The sequence below is a fragment of the Megascapheus bottae genome, chromosome 1, assembly GCF_031878675.1.
Source record: "Megascapheus bottae isolate mThoBot1 chromosome 1, mThoBot2.hap1, whole genome shotgun sequence".
Classification (NCBI taxonomy): domain Eukaryota; kingdom Metazoa; phylum Chordata; class Mammalia; order Rodentia; family Geomyidae; genus Megascapheus; species Megascapheus bottae.
This window is the reverse complement of record NC_143509.1, coordinates 97872975-97895138: the sequence shown is the minus strand read 5'-3', so window position 1 is coordinate 97895138 and position 22164 is coordinate 97872975.

The following is a 22164-nucleotide window of genomic DNA, read 5'->3' as shown; positions in this document are numbered from 1 at the left end:
ATTCCAGTCCACAACCTCAACTGGGCTGAAATTTCAAACCTCTGTCCTACCACTTCTCATTTTCAACAGATTTTCCCTCCCACAAGCTTCTACTTTCTTAAATACAAGTAATCAACAGATTGGTTTCAGTCCTGACCACCAAGGCCCAGAGATTACCTGTATCCATCCTTTTTTTTCCCCTCCAAATCCTAGTGGGAAGTCCCTTTGGGACTCTTCCTATTGATTATTTCTCCCTTTTCCCAGTTCTTCACCTCCCGTTGGCTCCTCTTTATTAATATCCAAAGACATCTAAAATGATTCTTGAGTAGTATCAGAACTGATATCTTGGGCCAAGAGTTTGGCCTAGTGGTAGAGTGCATGCCTAGCATGTACAAAGACCCAGGTTCAATTTCTTGGTACCACAGACATAGAAAAAAGCCAGAAGTGGTGCTGTGGTTCAAGTGGCAGAGATAGTCTCAGGCCCTGAGCCCAAGCCCAGGACTGGCAAAAGAAAAAAGAACTGATATCTTCTTTTTGGGTAGTATTGAGGTTTTTACTCAGAGATAGCCTCATCCATGATCTTCGTACCTTCAAACTTACCTACGTCATAACAGATTACCCGTATATACTACCACCATGTCTGCTTGTTCTTTGAAATAAGATCTCTAACTTCTTTGCTTGGGCTGGGCTCAGACCATGATCTTCCTATTTTTACCTCCTACATAGTTAGAATTAAATGTATGTATCACCATGCCCAGCTTCATGTCTTCGTTATTGGAATAAATCTTTTCTGGAAGTTATGATTTCTCAGTGCATCAAGGAATTGAGAACACAAGTCACACAAGGTAGTGCAGACCTTGTTGACTCACCTGTTTGTTTTTGAGTCCCATTTTGATTATTTGCAAAGCTTTGCTGCTTCAGGAATAAACCAAAATAAAGCATCATCTTACATCATCTTAAACAAGGCCCAGTCCTCTATTGCTAGTACTGAGATGCTGTCAAACACAGTCAATCTTCTAGTACATATTATTCAATAAATCAACTGAATCACTGAATTGAAAGCCCTTTGTACAACTACTTGAAGATAATAACAAACATTGTCATCTGGCCTTGCACCTACCAAGACCACCAGAAATCCATCTATGACCTTTTGGGTTTTCTTTACATGTTGGCGTTGTCATCCACAGCCTCTGACAATGAGCACCTGTACTTTTGTTGGATGCAGGCCAGAAGTTCTTGAGAACATAGTTTTCCTGGGAGCACACCTATAAGCTGTGACTGTAATAGTATAAACAGCACTGTTTCCACCCCTTATGATATATATATATATATATATATATGTATGTATATGTTCCAGACAACTTTATTGAGCTTTCCATAGAATTATGAGTTGTTTTTGTGTGTGTGGAACAGTCTTATTCATTTATCTACTAGTACTGGGAATTGAATCCAGGGTCTTGAGATTGCAACCATCATGATTTAATCACAATTTGAGGGAGGGCTTTCTTTCTTTGTCTCATTTCCCCTCTATGCAGGTCCTTGCTCTCAGAGAAAATTATGAGCTGTCATTCGTCAGCCAAGGATGTCCTTCTGAGTGGAATCAAATTAAGGTCGATGGTATTATGGACCCCAGATGACTCTGCTAACTCCCTCTCCACACCAAAACCTAAAAGCTCCACTCTGCCCTCTTGAAATGTCAGTGCAAGAGTCCAGTGAGGAGGGGCAGATTTCCACTTCTGTACTTTTTGTTGTTGTTGTTGTTAATTGTAGGGCTTGAACTCAGGGTCTGTGTGGTGTCCTTGAGCCTCTTTGTGCTCAAGACTAGTGCTCTACCACTTGAGCTACAGAAGCCACTTCCATTTTTTGAGTGCTTAATTGGAGTAAGAGTCTTACAAGCTGGCTTCTTGCCTGAATTTGCTTTGAACCTCAATCCTCAGATCTCAGCCTCCCGAGTAGCTAAGATTACAAGCATGAGCCACCAGTGCCCAGCTCCTGTACTTTTTGTGATGGTTTTTTTTTTTTGCGATGTATTTTTATTCTTGCCCAGAATGTAGACACCTAGCATGTGTCAGACTTGTGTCTAAGACTGTTGAACCACAAAAACCTGTAAACATTTATAATCCCTGTTCCAGCGGTCTTAAAATCTGCTTCTGCTGATAGTAGGGTTTCATATCTGTTTATTACAACCACAACAGGGTACTTTCTACTTCTACAAAAACAGTCAAAGTGTAACTTTGAGAAATAGTCAGAATCCATGTTTTTGTATTCAGTGACTTCTGTAACTTTAAGACAACTTACATGTACACGGAAACAATTTGTTCCTGTTGTAACACAGATTAAAACAAAGACTCAGAATTTCTGGGGTAGGACTGAAGGGTTTATGTTCCTAATAAGCTTTTAGGTGATATAACTTTGCTGAAAGAATCACTAATTTACAGAATGTGCTGTTCTTGTTACCACTACCTTAGACAGTTTATCTTTTATACTTTGTGTTTCTTGTACGCAATCTTCTGTGATGTATATGATTGTATACAGTTACATACTGGTATATACAATTTTATATGTATATTTATATTATATTGTATCTTATAGATTGTCAACGTTTTTCTTCCTTTCTTTCTTTCTTTTTTTTTTGTTGGTTGTGGGGCTTGAACTCTGGGCCTGGGCCTTGGCACTGTCGTGAGCTTTTTAGCTCAAGGCTAGCACTGGAGGCTACCAGGCTACCACATCGAGCCACAGCACCACTTCCACTTTTTCTGGTGGTTAATTGGAGACAAGAGTCTCATAGACATTCCTGCCTGGGCAGGCTTTGAACAGCGATCCTCAGATCTCAGCCTCCTGAGTAGCTAGGATTACAGGCGTGAGCCACTGCATCCAGCTGTCAAAGTTTCTTATTCCTGATGGATGTGTGCATTCTTTCAGGGGACTCTATATATCCCATTACAGTTCAGATGTGGATTGTCTCTCAAAGATTCATGCACTGAGGCTTTGTTATCAGTGTGGTAGTGGGGACCAAGAGGTGGAACCTGGTGGAAGTTCACCAAGTCACTAAAGGTTCTGCCCTCAGAGATTAAGTAGTTTCCAGGAAGAGTTGTTATAAACCCTGACCTTGGCCCTGAGTGGCTCTCTGGCTTCATTTTTGGTCATGTGATCTCTAGCTCCCACACACTCCTAGCATGACAGAAGCCACTGTTAAGGTCCTGACCAGAGAGGGAAGAACGGGACGGCTTGGTCTCCAACTTCCAACCCCAAAAGTGTGAACTAAATAAATCTCCTTTTCTTTCTCTCTTTCTCTCTCCCTCTTTCTTTCTTTCTTTCTTTCTTTCTTTCTTTCTTTCTTTCTTTCTTTCTTTCTTTCTTTCTTCTCCCAGTGTGTTGGCTGTCTTTCTAGTTTTCTAAATAAATTTTTTGCTGTGCTGAAAGTTTTTATTTTGGTGTAATCCATTTGTCATATCTCTCACCTGGGCTGTGCCCCTGGGACCCTGCAAAAATGTTCTGCCTGTGAGTGCTAGTGTTTCTCCTGACCTCTTTGCTCTTTAAAGTTCTTTACTTTGGGTATTTTGTTATAATAATAAAACTCAGACTGATACACATATATAAAGTGATTCTACTACACCAACATCAGGTTTCTCATCATAATAAACAAGGTCCCCAGAGGAATTTGTGGAGAAGTGTTTCTGGGAAGCAGAAAGAAAATGTTGCCAGAATTCTATGGAGAGGGGAAGGGAAAACCTCAACTGGAGCCTAATGGACATGACCAGTTATGAATGTCCCAGAGGACCACCAGTGAAACCTAACGAACCACACAGAGGAGGAAGAGAGGACCAGCAGGCAGGAAAGGAGCCAGTCAGCTTGGGGAGAGGGTGCTACAGAGGAAGGGAACAGGGGTGAGAGAATAACAACAAAAACCCTTCAGGAGGCTGGGAGTGTGGCTTAGTAGTAGAGTGCCTATTATGCATGAAGACCCGGGTTCGATTCCACATACATAGGAAAAAGCCAGAAGTGGTGCTGAGGCTCAAGTGGAAGAGTTGTAGCTTTGAGAAAGTCCAAGGACAGTGCTCAGGCCCTGAGCTCAAGCCCAGGATTGACAAAAAAGAAAAGAAATTTGGTCCCCAGCAGCCCTTAATCAGAAACATGCTTCAGTGTTATCTAGTAAGAAGCTCTGGTCACTGGTTGGTGTATTGAAGAGCAAGCTGTAGGCTAACGGCTACCTGAAACCTCTTTTAGCCCATATACTAATAATTAAGGAAGTAAATGAGCTTGTCTGCAATTTATCTGGTGACAAATGCTCCTGAGGAAGTTTGTTTTGGGAAACGAATTTATTTATAAAGTAAGACACTTGGGATAGTCCACCCACCACAGTAAACCAAGTGTCCATCAGTGAAGGAATGGAAAGAATGGAGAAATAAAATGTAGACTTTATATTTAGTCTATCCATCACATCCACTGGCTCCACATCTATGTATGTGGCCACTGTGAATCAAAAACACTTGGGAACATATTGCATCTTTTTCAAATACTTTTTTTTTCTTTTGGTGGTGGTGGTTTTGCTAGAATTTGAACTCTGGGCTTCATGTTTGCTAGATTAAAGCTCTATCATTTGAGCCATTCCTCTAGCTCTTCTTTTTGCTGGTTATTTTGGGGATGGAGTCTAGTGAACTTTTCTGCCTGAGTTGGAAACAAAAATAGAACTATTCCTGACAGCCAACATTTTACAAATAGCCAGATATTCTTCAACCAATAAATGGACCAAGAAAATTGACACGCACAAACACACACACCACTGAAATTTTATCCATCAGGAAGAATTCAAAGTATTGTGTCATTTGTATAGAAATGGATGGTTTTGGAGAAAATATATATTAAGCTAAGTCAGCTAAGTTAGGCTCAGAAAGCTAGTGTGTAGTGTTTTCTTGTTCCTGCTAAGGGTGATACCGCAGCCAGAAGAAAGAATCACAAACTTTATGAGTCAATGAATTCCTGTTTTATAGCACAGAAAGTTTCCCTCAGTTCTTTTTCTGGAACTGGATGGACTGGGACTTTTCTGAGGAAATGAGACTACGAGTCAACACTCAGTAATCCTGCAGGTAAGTTCCTTGCAGAGGACAGGATGGTCCAGGTTCTGGTAAATAAATTAAACCAACATCTGCCTCTTCCTCCTCCCTATTTAGGTCCTCTGATTTTAATTACCTGTGTTAAAATAATTTAGCTTTTTATTGATCTATTGTTTCCTAGGACTGCAAAAACAAGTTTCTAAGAAGGAAGTGGCTTAAAGCAATGACAGAGGCCAGAATTCCAAGAACAAGGCTCTGGGAAGGTCACCTCCAAAGATTTGGAGGTGGTTTCTTTCCTTTTCTATTCCTTTTTTCTGATACTGGATAACCATCTTTTGAGTTCCTTGGCTTGATGAAGAATTACTCCAATATCTACTTGTGCCTTCATATGACTTGCACACATTTTTTTTCTCTGTTTCAGTTTCCTTATAGAAACATAGGTCAGATGGGCATGATAATGCATACATGTAGTCCCAGCACGCCAGAGACGGAGGCAGGGGGACCATGAGTTTGAGTCCTTGTCTTAACTAAATAAATATCCTGGTCATTGGAATAGGTCCACCTTAATTCAGTGTGAGTTCATCTTAAACTAGTTATATTTGCCAAAAAAAATTCAAGATCCTATTCTAAAGCCACTTTCCACCCTCCCTCTCTTCCTCCTTTCCTCTCTTTCTCCTTTCCTTCCTCCCTCTGTCCCTTCCTTCCTTCCTTCCTTCCTTCCTGTTCCTTCCTTTCTCTCTCTCCTTCTTCCCTTTCTCTCCCCTCCTTTCCTTTCTCCCTTGCTTCCTTCTATTCCATTGATCCTCCTGTCTGTTTTTGTGCCAGTACTAAGCTGTTTTTGTTATGATGGCTCTGTAGTAAAAACTGAAATCTGGAATTATGATATTTCTAGCATTGCTTTTATTTTTTGGTCATGGGACTTGTCAAGGCCTGGATGTTGTCCCTGAGCTTTCTTGCTCAAGGGTAGCACTTTACCACTTTGAGTCACAGCTCCATTTCAAGGTTTCTGGTGATTAACTGGAAATTAGAATCTCGGTGGAATTTCAAGCCCAGGCTGGCTTGTAACTGCAATCCACTGATCTCTGCCTACTGTGTAGCTAGAATTTCAGATTACAGGTGTGAGTCACCAGCATCTGACATTCAGCATTGCTTTTGTTGTTCAGGATTGTTTTGGATATTTGTATTTCTTTTTTTTTTTCTTCCAGTTGTGGGGCTTAAACTCAGGGCCTGAGCACTGTCCTTGGGCTTTTCTCAAGGCTAGAGTTCCACCACTTGAGTCACAGCACCACTTCCAGCTTTTTTCTATGTATGTGGTACTGAGGAATCGAACCCGGGTCTTTGTGCATGCTAGGCAAGCACTTTACCACTAGGCCAAACTCCCAGCCCTGGCTATTTGTATGTATGTATGAATTTTTTGATTAATTTCTATTGCTTCTATCCAAGAAGAATAACATTGGAGTTTTGATGAATATTGCCTTTAACAATATGGTCATTTTCATGATAGTAATTCTACCAATCCATGAACATGGGATGTCTTTCTACCTCTTGGTGTCTTTTTAATTTCTTTCTTCAGAGATTCATTTATTTATTCTTCATTACAGAAATTTTTCATTTTCTAGGTTAAGTTTATTCTTAGGTATTTTTTGAGGTTACTGTGAACAGAATTGTTCTCCTAATCTCCCTTTCCATCTGCTCATTGGTAAACAGAAAAGCTACGGACTTTGGTGTGTTGATTTTATGGCCTTCTACTTTGCTGAAAGTGTGTATCAGCTCTGGGAGTTTTAGGGTAGAGTGTTTAGGTACTGGATCATCTCATCTGCAAGTAGGGATAGTTTGATTTCTTCCTTTATTATTTGAATCCCATTTTATCTTTTTCTTGCTTTATTGCTCTAGCTAAGAATTCCAGTACTACATTAAATAAAGAGTGATAAGAGTAAAAACTTAACTTGTTCCTGATTTTAGAGGAAATGGTTTCAGTTTTTCCATATCTAGCATGGTATTGGTGGTGGGTTTGTCATATGTAAGGCACAATACCTCTATTCCTAGCTTTTCCACAGATTTTTTATTATAAAAGAAGATTGGATTTTGTCCATTTTTTTGCATCTGTTGTGATGATTCTGATTCTTGCCCTTGATTCTGTTTATGTGCAACATTATGTTTATTATTCTCTGTGTATATTGAAACAACTTTGCATACTTGGGATGGAAAGCCACTTGATCATCGTGTACTTTTTTTTTTTTTGGCCAGTCCTAGGGGTTGAACTCAAGGCCTGAGCCTTGTCCTTGTGCTTTCTCAAGGCTAGAGCTCTACTACTTGAGCCACAGCACCACTTCTGGCCTTTTCTTTTCTCCTCTCTGAGCTCTTCAGCTCAAGGCTAGTGCCCTACCCAAACTTCTGGCCTTTTCTTCATATGTGGTACCGAGGAATTGAATCTGGATCTTTGTGCATGCTAAGCAAGCACTCTACCACTAGGCCAAACTCCTGGCCTGTGCTGTTTTCTTGATTAGTTGTTTAATTCCATTATGAGGTATTATATTTATTTATTTATTTATTTATTTATTTATTTATTTATTTAGTGGATCATGGGGCTCAAATTCGGCCTGGGCACTGTCCCTGAGCTCTTTAGCTGAAGGCTACCACCCTACCCCTAGGCCTGAGTGTTGTCCCTGAGCTCTTCTGCCAAAGGCTTCTGCCCCATTCTTGAGCTAAGCCCCTCTTCCTGTTTTCTAGAGGTTAACTGGAGATAAGAGTCTCAGGTCCTTTTGTTCCTAGGCTGGCTTTGAACCTTGAACCTTAGATCTCACCCTCCTGAGTAGCTTGGATTACAGGCTCCAGCCACTACACCCAACTGAAGTATTTTATTGATGAGTTTTATGTCTGTGTTCATCAAAAAATTGGTCTGTAGCTCTTTCTCTCTCTCTCACTCTCTATTATTTCCTTGTCTGATTTTTAAGGTGAGTATAATGTTAGGGTCATAAAATAAATTTCACAGTGATCCTTTCTTTTCTATTTCATGGAAAAGTCTGAGGAATATTGATGTAAGTTCTTCTGTCCATCTTTTATACTGATAGGCTCCCGCACCCAATATAAGGAGGAGGAATTTGGGGAATAAAGACAGAGAGATTTTCCTGCCTTGAGGAAGCTGAGTGGCATCTCTGTTCGAGTTCCGGGGTAAGAAGGCTGAGTGCGGGAGGACAGTGGGCCCCTTCCTCTCGCGGCTTGGCCTGGTTGGGGTGTGTTTTTCCCTATCCCCCCTCCTACTAGTAGAGAGGGACCGGGGACGAAGGACCCCAACAGTACTGGGATCTGGGTTTGAACTAAACATTAAAAGTAGGGAGGTTGGGGAAGAGATATGGAGTAAAGATGATGGTAAGATGGGGGATGGGATGGGATGCATGCAGGTACTTAACGTGCTAAGTGTAGGTAGATGGGGTGGTGATGCTGGTGGTTGGATAGGGGTGGAAAAGGTGAGTTATAAGAGATGGAAAAAGTGAAGTGGGTTAATTTACTAGTGAAAGCAGCTGGAAAAAATGCAAGGAAATGTGGAAAACTGGGGGAAATCAAAGAAACCATCAAAACAAAGAAAAAGGCAGAAGAAAGAACCCCAAACAACCAAATCTCAAAACAGTGCATTTTCTATCCTTATTGAGGTTTGTTGCCAGTTAGACTTTGTCTTAATAATGATCCCCATTTTCAGTCTTCTATCCCCCTGTGGGATCTGGTCTGAATGTGTGTGAGCTCTCTAGTAGGAGAGGGAGACTAGTGTCTCTTGGGACCTCTCTGCCCCCCCTCAGGCTGTGCTCTGTGCCCTGCCAGTGCCCCAGGATGAGGGGAAATACAGAAATTCCTTAATGCTGATGTTTGAGTGAGGAGAAACTGCCTCTGACATTGTGTTTCCAGTCAGTCCCAGGCTGTGAAAAGTCCACCCAATTAGCGACCCCTCTCAGGAATATTCATGAATTCCTTATTGGTTTCACCACCTGCATCCATTTGGGCAGCGTGGACTGTTGTCCTGAGTGAGGGATGTATTTTAGGAGTGTTTTTCCATCTGATGGAGCTAGGAGTGAGTCACTCATCTGACACAGAAGTCAGTGTTGGCCTCTTACCTGGTTTTGTCGCCTGCAGCCACTGTGGGTTGCGCGTGCTACCTTCTTGGTACTCTCAGGGAGTGATTGACACAGTGTATTGCTCCGAGCCTGTCCTTTCTCTAAGCAGGACTTGCAGCTTTCTGTACAGTCGGAATAATAACAACAAAACCTACCAGAATCTGACTCTTCTGTCTCACTTACATCTGGAGTTTATTTGTCCTTCTTGCCCTTTACAGGTTTAAGATTCAATACTTCTTAAACATTTCTACCTGACTCTGTTTACAGTCTGCTTGGTCTCCTCACCTAAGCTGATTTTCCCTGCTTACGCCACACATCTTCTGTTGGTTCACATGGACACTGACTTATGGCTTTCAAAAATTTGCCACTTAATTTGTCACTCCTGGTTTGGTTTTGAAATTCAGTCTTGCTAACTTTGTTTTGTCCAGGCTGAACTTGAACCATGATCCTTCTATCTCGGCCTCCAAGTAGCTGGAATTACCGGTGTGAATCATAATGTTGACTCAGGCACTTGGTGCTCCTTAGAAAATGAGCTTTTGATGAGGCCGAGAATCCTAGCAGACTGCACACAGAGACGCGGAAAAGGAAGGTTACCAAGGCTTTCCAGTAGTGTCCCATACTGTCAGTACAGGTTCAATATGCGTGTAACACACTTTGCTCATTGTCATTCCCTGCCCTTTTCTTCCTGGTATGCAGGTATAAGAACGCTCAATTTAATGAGAAATGTTTACTGAGGAGATCTTGTTAGCTTGTCAAACAAGGGGTGCCTAACAAGAGGGTAAAAGAAGAATTTAAATCATGAGCTGGGAATATGATATGGAAACATTTCTCAAAGCATTTAGTTAAAACAGCATTTGTCAGCAGTACCCAGAAAAGGTCCCATTGTAGAGCTAGAAGGTGAGCATATAGCAAAAGACAATTGTTTCAGAGCGGCTAGAACCTAAACATTGTCACTAAGTTTATGGCACTAGAATGAGACAAGAACTATCTTGGGAATTTATTTTAAATTAACTTTTTTTTTTTTTTTTTTTTTTTGCCAGTCCTGGGGCTTGAACTCAGGGTCTGGGCATTGTCCTTGGGCTTTCTCAAGATTAGCACTCTACCACTTGAGCCACAGCATCACTTCTGGCTTTTTCTGTGTATGTGGTACTGAGGAATCAAACCCAGATTTTCATGCATGCTAGGCAAGCACTCTACCGCTAGGCCACATCTCAGCCCAACATGTTTTGTTTGTACATATTAGTGGAGTTCAGTGTGATATCTCAATACAAACTGCCTATAGCAAGCACTGATGATGTTTTGTACGGTTAAAGCAGGAAAAACAAAGCACAAGGCCTTTGCTTTGGAAAGAAGGTGTTTTGTGAAGTGAGTACCAAGAGGGAACCATTACCCTATTATTTTTGCTTCTGGCTTCCCAGCAAAGAAACTAAGCATTGAGAAATGACAATGGAATAATCATGCTGACTGCCGGTAAACGTTGAGGGAAACTCCATGGAGGTGACTATGGGGGTAAGTTCTCTCCTCTCAGGCTAAACCGTCTCGTGATTGCTGGGACAACTGGGCCATGGGTACTGGGGACGAACCAGAGGGGGTGAGAGTAAAGGAAGTTCTAAAATACCACAGAGCAGATTAGATTTCCTCATCACCAACTTAGTGTACACAATATGTTAATCATGACCCAGATAATAATTTTTAATTTAGAGAAATTTATAGAAGAAAGAGACTTTGAGTTAAAAAAAAAAAGTCTTAGGCAGCAGACAGCCCAGGAAGGGGGAAAGAGCCATAGGGAGGCAATCCTTTATTTATTTATTTATTTATTCATTCATTCATTCATTTACAGTGATAGTTTCAGACCCTCTAGCTCTTGGCATTCTTAGCATTCTCCAGCCTGACCTTGTGCATCTTTTCTGTCCAGTCTGGCTTCGAGCTGTGATTCTCCAGGTCTCAGCTTTTCTTTCTTCCTTTTTTTTTTTTTCCAGTCCTGGAGCTTCTTTTGCTCAACGCTAGCACTCTACCACTTGAGCCACAGCACCACTTCTGGCTTTTTCTGTGTATGTGGTACTGAGGAATTGAACCCAGGGCTTTGTGCATGCATTCTCCCACTAGGCCACACTTCTGATCTAATAATTTATTAAGTTTTTTTTCTTCTGTCAGTCATGGGGCTTGAACTCAGGGTCTGGGCATTGTTCCAGGGCTCTTTTGCTTAAGGCTAGTGTTCTACCACTTTGAGCCACAGTGCCACTTCCAGGTCTCAGCCTTTCGAGTAACTTAGTTAACAGGTGTGAGTTTGGGCCCAGTAATGAAATGGGGAGGCTGGGTCTAATGCACCATCCTGGCTATATGGTAAATAGGGAACCAGGTTTAACTGGCACCATCTTGTCTTCATGGTGGAGGAAGGTGAAGGCTCACCTTCCAGACGATGGGGGTACCTGAATTCCTACAGGCTGCGGTGGGGATTTGGATGATAGGTTACTGGACCCATCAGTCCTGTGCCTTGAACTTGGGGACTCAGGAAAGTCTCTCGAGTTTCCCATGATCCTGCCCCCTGTCCCTGCAACTATTTAAGCTCAGACCAACTGGGGTGCCATTATATGCCTTGCCTCATGTTCCATTGTCTTCAGTCTCCTGGTTCTCTTCTAGTCACCATGGAATCTCATATCGCCTCTCCGTTGCTGTTGATCTGATTTGTTGTTGTTGTTTTGATGCTCTTTCCTTCCTCTCCTGCTTTCACAGCTCAGTTTTCTGACAGTGTTAAGTGTATTCGAGGGGCTGCAGGTCATTGTGGCAGGAGTCCACCTGTAGCTGCATCCTCTAGCTCTCCAATAAAGACTCCCAGTTTGATCTCTCCAGATGTGGCTTCTCTTTTTCTCATCACTGAGATTTACCTTACAGCAGTAACACTATTCATCTTACAAGCAAGCTAAACATCCAGAAATTATGTCTTCAAGGGAAATGTAATGGGACTTGGATTGGGCAGGAAAAGAAAGGCATTCACAACTTAAACCAGAAATGTTTTTCTAGTGAACTGAGGTGTGTGGGCTATGATGGATGGCTAACTTGAAAGTAGCAGAATTCCTCGTAAACATCTGTTAGCAAGACAGCATGGTTTCACTGCTGTACTAACAGTGGAGTGAGATACTGTGAATCAAAAAGTGTTTGAAGGTGCTGAGCTGATGTTAAAAGCAGCCTGCGGCCTTCAAACAGGCATGGAATTATTACATGACTCTGTAGTCCCAGTCTAGGTATATGCCCCAAGAAATGAAAACATATGCATATAAAAATCTGCACAAGCCAGGCATGGTGGCTCATGTCTGTAATCATAGCTACGCAGGACGCTGAGATCTGAGGATCATGGTTCAAAGCCAGACCAGGCACTAAAAGGTCCATGAGACTCATCTCCAATTAATAGCCAGAAAACTGGAAGTGGCGCTGTAGCTCAAGGGGTAGGGCAGCAGCTTTAAGTTGAAGAGCTCAAGGACAGTGCCCAGGCCCAAAGTTCAAGCCCTAAGACTGACCAAAAAACAAAACAAAACAACAACAACAACAAAAACTAAACAAGACAAAAAAAAACTAAACTAAAAAACAAACAACAAAACAAACCCCAAAACACAAATCTGCGCAAAAAGCCAGACATTTACAATCCCAGCTACTTAGGATAGAGATTTGAAGCCAGCCCAGGCAGGAAAGCCTGGGAGACTCTTATCTCTAACTAACCATCAAAAATCTAGAAGTAGAGCTGAGGCTCCAGTGGTCAAGTGTTAGTTGTCTACCCAGGAGAACAGCCAGCCCTTCCCCACTTCCTCTTCCCCTGCCTGAAACCAGCAGTCACCTGTCAATCACCTGACTGTGAGTAGCACTGAAGCCACATACTGGACTGTCCTCATCACGCCTCCCTTGCTTAGTGAGAGGTTCCTCAAGCTCTGAGATCACCTCCACATCCTCTGTGGTCTGGCCTCTTGCCTTTGCCTATATAATCTGGCTCAATTTAAGACCCCTCCTCTTTCTCCCTTTCTTTCTTTTCCTTCCCTTTGTGATATCCTAGAAAAATTGTGATATATTCCTGAAAGTCACCAGAATCCCAGCCATCCCAGCTCCTGGCCAGATGCAGAGGACAAATAAAGTAAGATAGTAGAGCCTGGACACCCTGACACTTGGCAGTGTTTTATAGAAGCCTGCCTTTTGAATACCCAGGCCAGCTGATTAGCCTTCAAAGGCAGAAAAAGATGGTCAAAACGGAAGTAGAAACCACCAAAATAGCATAAGAGCCAATGAGCCAAAAGAGCATAAAAAGTGAAAAGGCAACATGATCAAAAGTGGTTAGATCCCTGTGAGGGGAAAGAGAGTTTTCTGGGATGCAAACCTTATATCTCCCTGATAAATAGCCGAGAAAAACAAAGCAAATATAAACTTTCTCTTAATAGCCATCCCCCTCCAGCAAGCACTCATTAATCATTTGCCAGTAATCCTTAGATTTATTATTATTTAGCATTCATTGTTTATCTGTAGTCTCTAAATTTATGATCTGTAGTTGTGCTAACATTTTTCATCTGTAACCTGTCAAAAATTGCCTGCTCACAACTTTTACTTACCTGTGTTTTTGCACATATACACCACCTGCATGGGGCTTCAAAAACCCTGATGAATAGGAGATCAGAGCTACATATTACTATCCAATGAGTTGGGTGTAGTCCTGTAGTAAATAAAGGACCCCCTAGCCCTGATTATCTAAGTTGGTGGCAGTAATTTTATTTGGTGGCAGTAATATCCAGAAATTAGGATTCATCACCCTCTGTCTCTGTGTGCCTCCATCTTGTGGGGGCTGCAGTTTGCTCTTCTCCCCAATAAACTCTTTTCTGCCTGAATCATGTGGTGGGTTTCCTTTCTGGTGAATCTTACACTAGTCTTGAGCTAAAAATGCTCTGGGACAGGGCCAAGGTCCTGAGTTTAAGCCCCAGAACCACACACTCACAAATCTGCACATGAATACTCATAGTACTACGTGTTAACAGAAAGTGGAGACAACTCACGTTCCTACCAACTGATGAGTGGGGAAACAAAATGTAGTTTATCCATTCACTAGAATGTTACATGGCAATACAAGTAGGTGAGACACTGATACATGGTATAACACAAAGAATATCTAAAGCATGCTTAGATGATTTATTCATCTTAAGCAAACTATAGTGTGGTGCCTTGGGCTCACATTACAATCTTATCTACTCAGGAGGCTAAAATCTTAGGATCAAGTTTAAAGCTAGACCAGGCAGTCTTCTCTCCGGTTAACTAGCAAAAAGCCAGAGGGGAGATGTGGCTCAAGCGGTAGAGTATAGCCTTGAGCAAAAAAAAAAAAAAAAAAAAAAAAAAATGCCAAGTGAGGATGCTTAGCTCTGGCTCTGGGTTCAAGCCCCAGAACTAGCACCCTCAAAAAAACCAAAAAACGGTATCAGGGCAAATCCATTGCACACAGAACAGCTACTGGTTGCTGGGGTGAGGTGGGAGAGAATGGTCACTTCTGGAACTGAAGATCCCTCTGCCAAGAGATAATGGTGGTGGCTACATAACTCAGCAAATATGCTATGAATTTTTGGCCTTGTGTACTTTGAGTAAATTGTATGGCCTTTGAATTGTTTTTTAGTTATCTTTCCCATGGCCAAACTTGCATTGGGAATTAGATGCTGGCCTCAGGAGAGCAATTAATGGGACTCAAGGGCTACTCAGAGCAGCCTGGGTTCCAGATTCAGCTGCCAGCTTGCCTCATACCTTTTGCTTAGCTTCCTGAGAGCTGCGAAGTGTAGGGTGTAAGAAGTGTGCAGGTCTCCAGCATCGGGAACACCGCAACCTCTTCCTCTGGTATAAATAGGGGTTCCCCTGAGTATGAACTTCACTTTGTTTTATTTGGCATTGTGGTTCATTACCATTTAGAAGCTGCACTTTCTAGCCAGGAATTCTATGGGGTATTTCCATATTGATCTTAACAAAACAAAACAAAAACGCTCTTTCTGCATCATGTTTGTGTCCTTATTATAGCTGCCATAGTCTTCTTCCTCACCCTTTGAGGAGACCAAAGTGGTAACGAATGGTACATTCTGATGACTAAGAGCAGTTGGCTAACTCCTAGTGCTGACCTTGGCTTCTGGAAAATAGTTTATCATCAGCCCTTGTGGCCAAAGATGACTCTATAAAACACATTTTGCCACGGAGGGTATATTTTTAATTTATTCTTTGGCTAGCTAGAGACTAGATTTTAAAAACCATATAAATATAGGTGCAGGAGTTTGGCCTAGTTGTAGAGGGCTTGCCTAGCATGCATGAAGATTCCTCCATTCCTCAATACCACATACATAGGAAAGAGCCAGAAATGGTGCTGTGGCTCAAGTGGTAGAGCTCTAGCCTTGAGAAAACCCAAGTTTTCAGGTCCTGAGCCCAAGCTCAGGACTGGCAAAAAAACAAACAAACAAACAAACAAAAAAAACAACCCCCCCCCCATAATATATAAATGTAACTAAAAAAGAATAGGGTTTTATTTGGCAATAGCAAACAGTAAAAATTACATTTTTAAATTTAAAAAATTTACTGCTTCTTCTACAAGAAATTGAGATTCTGTAAAATTTTTGTATTTTGAATCCTTATATTTGAATTCTTATATTTTATTGTTTTCAGTTGAAATTTGAAAAAAATTTCAAGTAAGTTAGGTGTCACTCTACTTAAGTGGTTTTAACAAATCTTGTTTGTAATTTATAATGGGAATTTGTTGCTCACAATTCTGGAGTCTGAGGATTGAAGGTTAAGGCATAAGCAGATTGTTTAGTGAGGGCCATTTCCCATATATGGCACCTTCTACAGCTCTACAGTCTCTTGTCTCTGCAGTCTGAGTCTAATTATGGTTAATACCTCCTTGTACAGTTTGCTGCAGTTGTAACTTTGCACTCTGCTTTGTTCTGGGTAACTTCCTACATACTGAGCTTCCAGTTTGTCATGGCTCTCTTCGGCCATTCAGTGTAGAGTTTATCTCAGCAACTGAACTGTGTAAATTTCATGAGTTGGCTTGGTATCCATTTAGTCCAACATTTTAAAGTCTTTCTTCTTCTAATCTTCTTCCTCATCCTTTTTTATTCTGCTTGGTACACACGCGCACACACACACACACACACACACACATATGTATATATGGTTTTATTTCTTGCACAAGCTTTATGGTGTTTTGTAAACATAGCATTCTGTTTAATTTGCATGTGCATTCCTTGGGTCAAAGGTGTCAGTCTAACAGATCTTAATCATCTTTTATGTGATAGACATGTTACCTCTATGTTAATAAGGCTCCTTTAATTATCTTTTAATTCAATATCCATTCCTTAATATTAACTGCTACTTACTGGGCACCATGTTAGAGGCTGGCACAGAGAGCAGGGTAGCAGCATGAGCTGCTTCCCAGGGGGCCAGTGGTCTGCCACAGAGAGGCCTGAGTCCATGGCCAGGATGAATTGGTGGGGCATAGAAACACTTCCTGGTTGCTCCTTCCCCTTTTGGGAGAGAAACTGAGTGAATGTCTGACTTTCCTTTGGAAGTACAGGTAGTAGGTGTTAGAAGCAGGAATGATAGAAATTCTTGGAATTCTAAAAATCCTTGTCCCAGTGTCTGAGAACTTTGGAGCAGAAGGAAAGGGCTTTTGAAGTGGTCAAATCTGACTTCCTATAAATCCAAATGCAGCTGGTTTATCTCAAGCTAATAGCAAAGCTGTCAGGGTAGCGGTGGCAATGTGGATGCCAATGTGGGTCATGAAGCCTCCCCTCCCCCAGCTTCTTTATAGCATAAGAGAAAACAAGGCAGGGAAAGTGACGAGGGATACTTAAGGGCAATCATAACACTTATGACTCAAGATATCTGTGGTCAGCTGGATCCCTCCAGACTTGCTTCAAAGCCCAAACTAGGAAGTCTTCTGAACTGGCAGGTAAACAGGTCTTGATGTAGCACGCCTGCGCAGTCACAGCCACAGCTCTCCACCTTGGCTGGGCACTGGAATTATTGGAAGACCTTTCAAAACACTAAAGGTGGATCAGGCCCTGGTGGCTCACCCATGATACTTCTAGTTTCTCAGGAGGCTGAGATCTAGAGGATTTCAGCTTAAGGCCAGCCTAGGCAGAAAACTCCGAGAGACACTCCCTCCAAAATGAAAAGCCGAAACCAGGGCTAGCTGCACAGCTCGGTTGGTAAAATTCCATATGAGCAAACTGGAATCATGACAGAGAGGCCCAGATACTACCATTTCTTTTTTCTTTTTTTCTTTTTTGTCAGTCAGGGCCCTGAGCTCTGTCCTTGGATGTTCACAAGGCTAGTGCTCTACCACTTGAGCCACAGCACCACTTCCTGCTTTTTCTATGTATGTGGTGCCGAGGAATTGAACCCAGGTCTTTGTGCATGCTAGGCAAGCACTCTACTGCTAGGCTAAACTCCCAGCCCCCAGATACTAGCATTTCTAAAGTTCCCCAGATGGCTGCAAAGTGCAGCTATGCTTGAGATCTGCAGTTAGCAGAGGGAGGGTTCTTTGGGGTCTTTTGTCTTCTTTTTTTGAAACTGATATAATCTTACGGCAGGGAGGTCAGGAGTATAATTTGAACCTTTCAACCCACCTAGGCTGGCAGAAAATGTTCTCCAGATGGGGAAGATAGGAGAGAGGCTTTTCAAGCAAACGGAATTGGTATTTCCTACCTGAAGATCTTAGTTCTGGTCTGCAAGATGACCTGCCGAAGCCCCTCTGTTCTCAGAATACTGGGGTATTTTCTCACAGGCGGTACCCTTCCCTCCTTTCCTTCCAGCCTGCACAGCTCTCAGAATTCACACTTTGTTACCCACATCCTCCACACACAGTGGCCCTCACCACACATGAGGGTGAACTCTTACTGTATGTAGCTCGCAGGCTGCCTCCAGCTGTTGTTGTGGTGTTAGTTCCTCTTCAAGGTTCAACAATGTCAAATAAATGAGATAATATGGAGAATTTATCTCAAAACCTAACATAATACATGATATTTTTGTCAATATTTTTTAAATTTAATTTTTTCCACATGTGAATGTAAACCATTTAATTTAAAATGATTGGCAAGCTGGAAGCTGGTGGCTCATGCCTGCAATTCTAGCTACTCAGGAGGCAGAGTTCTAAGGATTGCACTTTGAAGCCAGCCTCGGCAGAAAAGTCTGTGAGACTCTCATCTCCAATTAACTACTACTCCCTAACTGGAAGTGGCTCTGTGGCTTTGTCGGGAGCAAGAGTGGAATCAAACTGTACTTTGATTTGCATCAGATAATTGCTTGATTGTCTCATTGTTTTTTGGCCTTCTCCTGTTCAATTGATCTGAGATTTACCATATGAATGTAACCCCCAACAGTTCCCTGATTAACCATCTGGATGTAACACCTGGGAGTGCCCTGGTCTCAAGAAGGGATAAAAACTTTGAGTTGAGAATAAACGGGGCTGCAGTTTTTGCCTGGGCTGCAGACCTCCCGGACCCGATGTGTTTGTCTCTCTTCTAATTTTTCCAGTCCCTGCCCCCTATTTCAGGAACCCCAATTTGCTGCCGGTAGGCCCCGGCATCTGGCGCCCGAACAGGGACCCTGAAAATCTGGGACGACGGTGGAGGACCCCGCTGTGGTGAGTAACACATCCTAGGACTATTAAGAGAGGATCTTAAGAGAGTGTATAGTCAGGAGTAAAAATTATGGGTCAAGTTAATAGCCATAGGTCATTTGTACCGATCTTAACAGACCTACTTGAAGCCCACGGAACGTGGGTGGAAAAAGGGGTGCTTCAGAGCTTCCTACAGTTTGTCAAGGAGGCATGCCCGAGGTTTTTAGAGGAGAAATTCCAAAAAACCTGGCAGCAGATAGGAAAAAGAAATTCAAGAATATTATAATGTATATGGCCCAGAAAAGACCCCAGTAGAGGCTATTGATGTATGGAATCTAGTAAATGAATGCATAGATCCTCAACATGAGAATGCTGAACTTAATCTTGAATTAAGGGAAATTTATGAGTTAAAGGACCCTTCTGAAAAACCTGAGGCTGAGCCATATGCCGCAGCCCAAGAGAGTCTAAGTGAGATCTTGAAAAGGGAACAACAACCAGTAGATATTGAGTATCAGAATTCAGGTTTGAATATCAAGGAGGAAAGTTATGATGAGTCATTGGAGGGCCGAATGGCTACTGTGGAGAAGAAGTTAGAAGAAATGCTACATTTTCTATCGAAAATGGGGATGGAGCAGAGAGCCCCCCCAGAAGTAGGAAAGAAAGATGACCCTCAGGCCACTATGGTGTCTGATTCTAAACCTTACCCCTCACACCCACCGCCACCGGCTGCAGCCTTACGGCCTCAATCCCTTTTTCAACCTTTAGGCAAGCCTAAAGGCCCTAGCAACAAGCCCCTTTTAACAGGCACTACAACCAGGCACAGTGCATCGCAATTAAACCTGACTCAGGCTGCTAGAGAGAGGGAAGATATTTCAGGGCCTCGATGCTACCCTAGTTTAGTTGATCATGATGAACAAGTATACCATCAACCTGTTCCTGTTAAACTATTACAGGATTTAAAGAGTGCCTGCTCCCAATATGGGCCAACTGCCCCTTTTACTCAAGTAATATTGGAGGCCACATGTGCTGGTATTGCATGCCCAAATGACTGGAAGCGGCTTGCCAGAGCATGCCTTAGTGCAGGAGAGTACTTATTATGGGAGACAGAGTTCACTGCACAGTGTCGGGCTAAAATTGAAACAGATGGGTCTAAGAACCTGCCTTACACTGTTGATCAGTTGTTAGGAGAGGGAACCTATAAAAACACCGAAGATCAATTGGGTTATGCAAAGGAGGCCTATTTACAAATAAATGCTGCGGCGAGAGAGGCTTGGAAAAGGTTACGCAATTCCAATCCTACAAAAAATCTAGTAGAAGTTAAACAGGGACCGAATGAACCTTATCTAGAATTTTTGTCTCGATTAATGGAAACTGCAGACCGCCTAGTACAAGATGAGAACGCAAGGAGGATTATAGTTAGACACATAGCCTATGAAAATGCCAACGCTGCCTGTCAGGCGGTTATCAGACCCCATAGGAATAAGGGAGGAATCACGGACTTTATTTCACTGTGTGCTGATATTGGACCCTCCCATGTACAAGGCCTTACTTTAGCCGCCGCTCCTCAAGGAAAGACTGTTACTGAATTTCTAAAATACAGAGGTCAGCGGCATTCTCAGGATGCTAGACCCCCAGGGCGTTGCTTTTCTTGTGGACAAATAGGACATTGGATGACGCAATGCCCACGCCAGGCCAGGTTAAAGAGAGAAAAATCACCTGGCAGAGTGCTAACCTTGAGCTAAAAGCTCAGGGACAGTGTCCAGGACCTGAATTCAAGCTCCATAATAGACAAAAAAAATTATTGACATTATGACATGTAAAAATAGCTATTATAAATGCATATATTATATTCTATAGCTACCAGGTGTCCTTTTTTTTTTTCCTTAAGGAAACTAAGTTACTCTAAGGCTTGTTGTATCCTGGAAGTAGTGCTGTGACTCAAGTGGTAGAGTGCTAGCCTTGAGCTGAAGAGCTCAGGGACTGAGCCCAGGCCCAGAGTTCAAGCCCCACAACCAACCAAAAAGACTTGTATCTTTACCCTTGAACGGTTGAGGCAGGAGAGGACAGTGAGTTCAAGGCCAGATATTCAGTTGATTCAAGTATATTTACAAAGACAAGTTGTGTTATTTTCTGCCCCCAAACCCCAGGGAATTCCAGGATGTGAAAAGAGAGATTTGAACAATTTCTGAGAAAGGTTTCTGAGTTCCTCAACAATTGTCTCAGGAGAATGCACACACATTGCACAGTGAGCCAAGGCAGGAATTGGCACCTCCCTCTCCCCTCCCAACTCATACCCAGTGTCCTCACCAGCATGGTCACGGTGCCATGAGACTGTGAGCATGTCATTGGTCTTTCTGTTCCTCGGTGTCTCTCCAGGTTAGTCCACGAGGACTGGCCATCCCGCTTACCAGCATGGAATGTGCCCCCACACATGGGAGCACAGCACTGTTACCCATTATGTTGAGCCCCTACTCCATGCAGGCTGTGGCCCGCAGTGAACATCTCAGAGTAACACATGCCCTAACCTATTAGAAATGTCATGGGACCTATTATCAGCTCATTAAAAAAAAAAAAAAAGAACAAAGATACTGCATTTTTTTTGAATACCCATGGGGATTGTGTTGGAATGCCAATTGTATTTAACCATTTGCATTTCCAGTGCAATTTCCTTCAGTTTTTCTTTTGAAGAATTTGAAATCTTAAGAAATGTGTAAAACCACCAGAAAAATGCTCAATATCCAGGGCACTCAAGAAACTAATCCCCGCCCCCCCTCCCCCACAAACCCAACAAATCATTCACTAAATGGGCTAGGGAACTAAAGAGAGACTTATCAAAAGAAGAGGTTAAAATGGCAGAAAAGCATATGAGAAAATGCTCATCATCCATGGTCATAAAGGAAATGCAAATAAAAACAACCCTAAGATACCACCTTACCCCAATTAGAATGGCCAAGATTTTGAACTCAGACAATGACAGATGCTGGTGGGGTTGTGGAGAAAAAGGAACCCTACTGCATTGCTGGTGGGATTGTAAGCAAGTTCAGCTACTCTGGAAGGCAGTTTGGAGGTTTCTTCAAGAACTGAAAATAGATCCCACCATACCACCCCTGGGCATCTATCTTGAACATCATAACCCAGGATATGATAAGGACACCTGCTCAGCCACGTTCATTTCTGCACTATTCACAATAGCCAGGCGATGGAAACAACCCAGATGCCCTGCTGCAGATGAATGGATACAGAAAATGTGGTATACATATACAATGGAATTCTACATAGCCAACAGACAAGATAAAATAATGGTATTCGCTGGGAAGTAGATGAAATTAGAGCAAATCATGTTGCGTGAGATAAGTCAAGACTGAGGGACCTGGATAAAATAGGTGCCATGACAGGCTGTAAATTT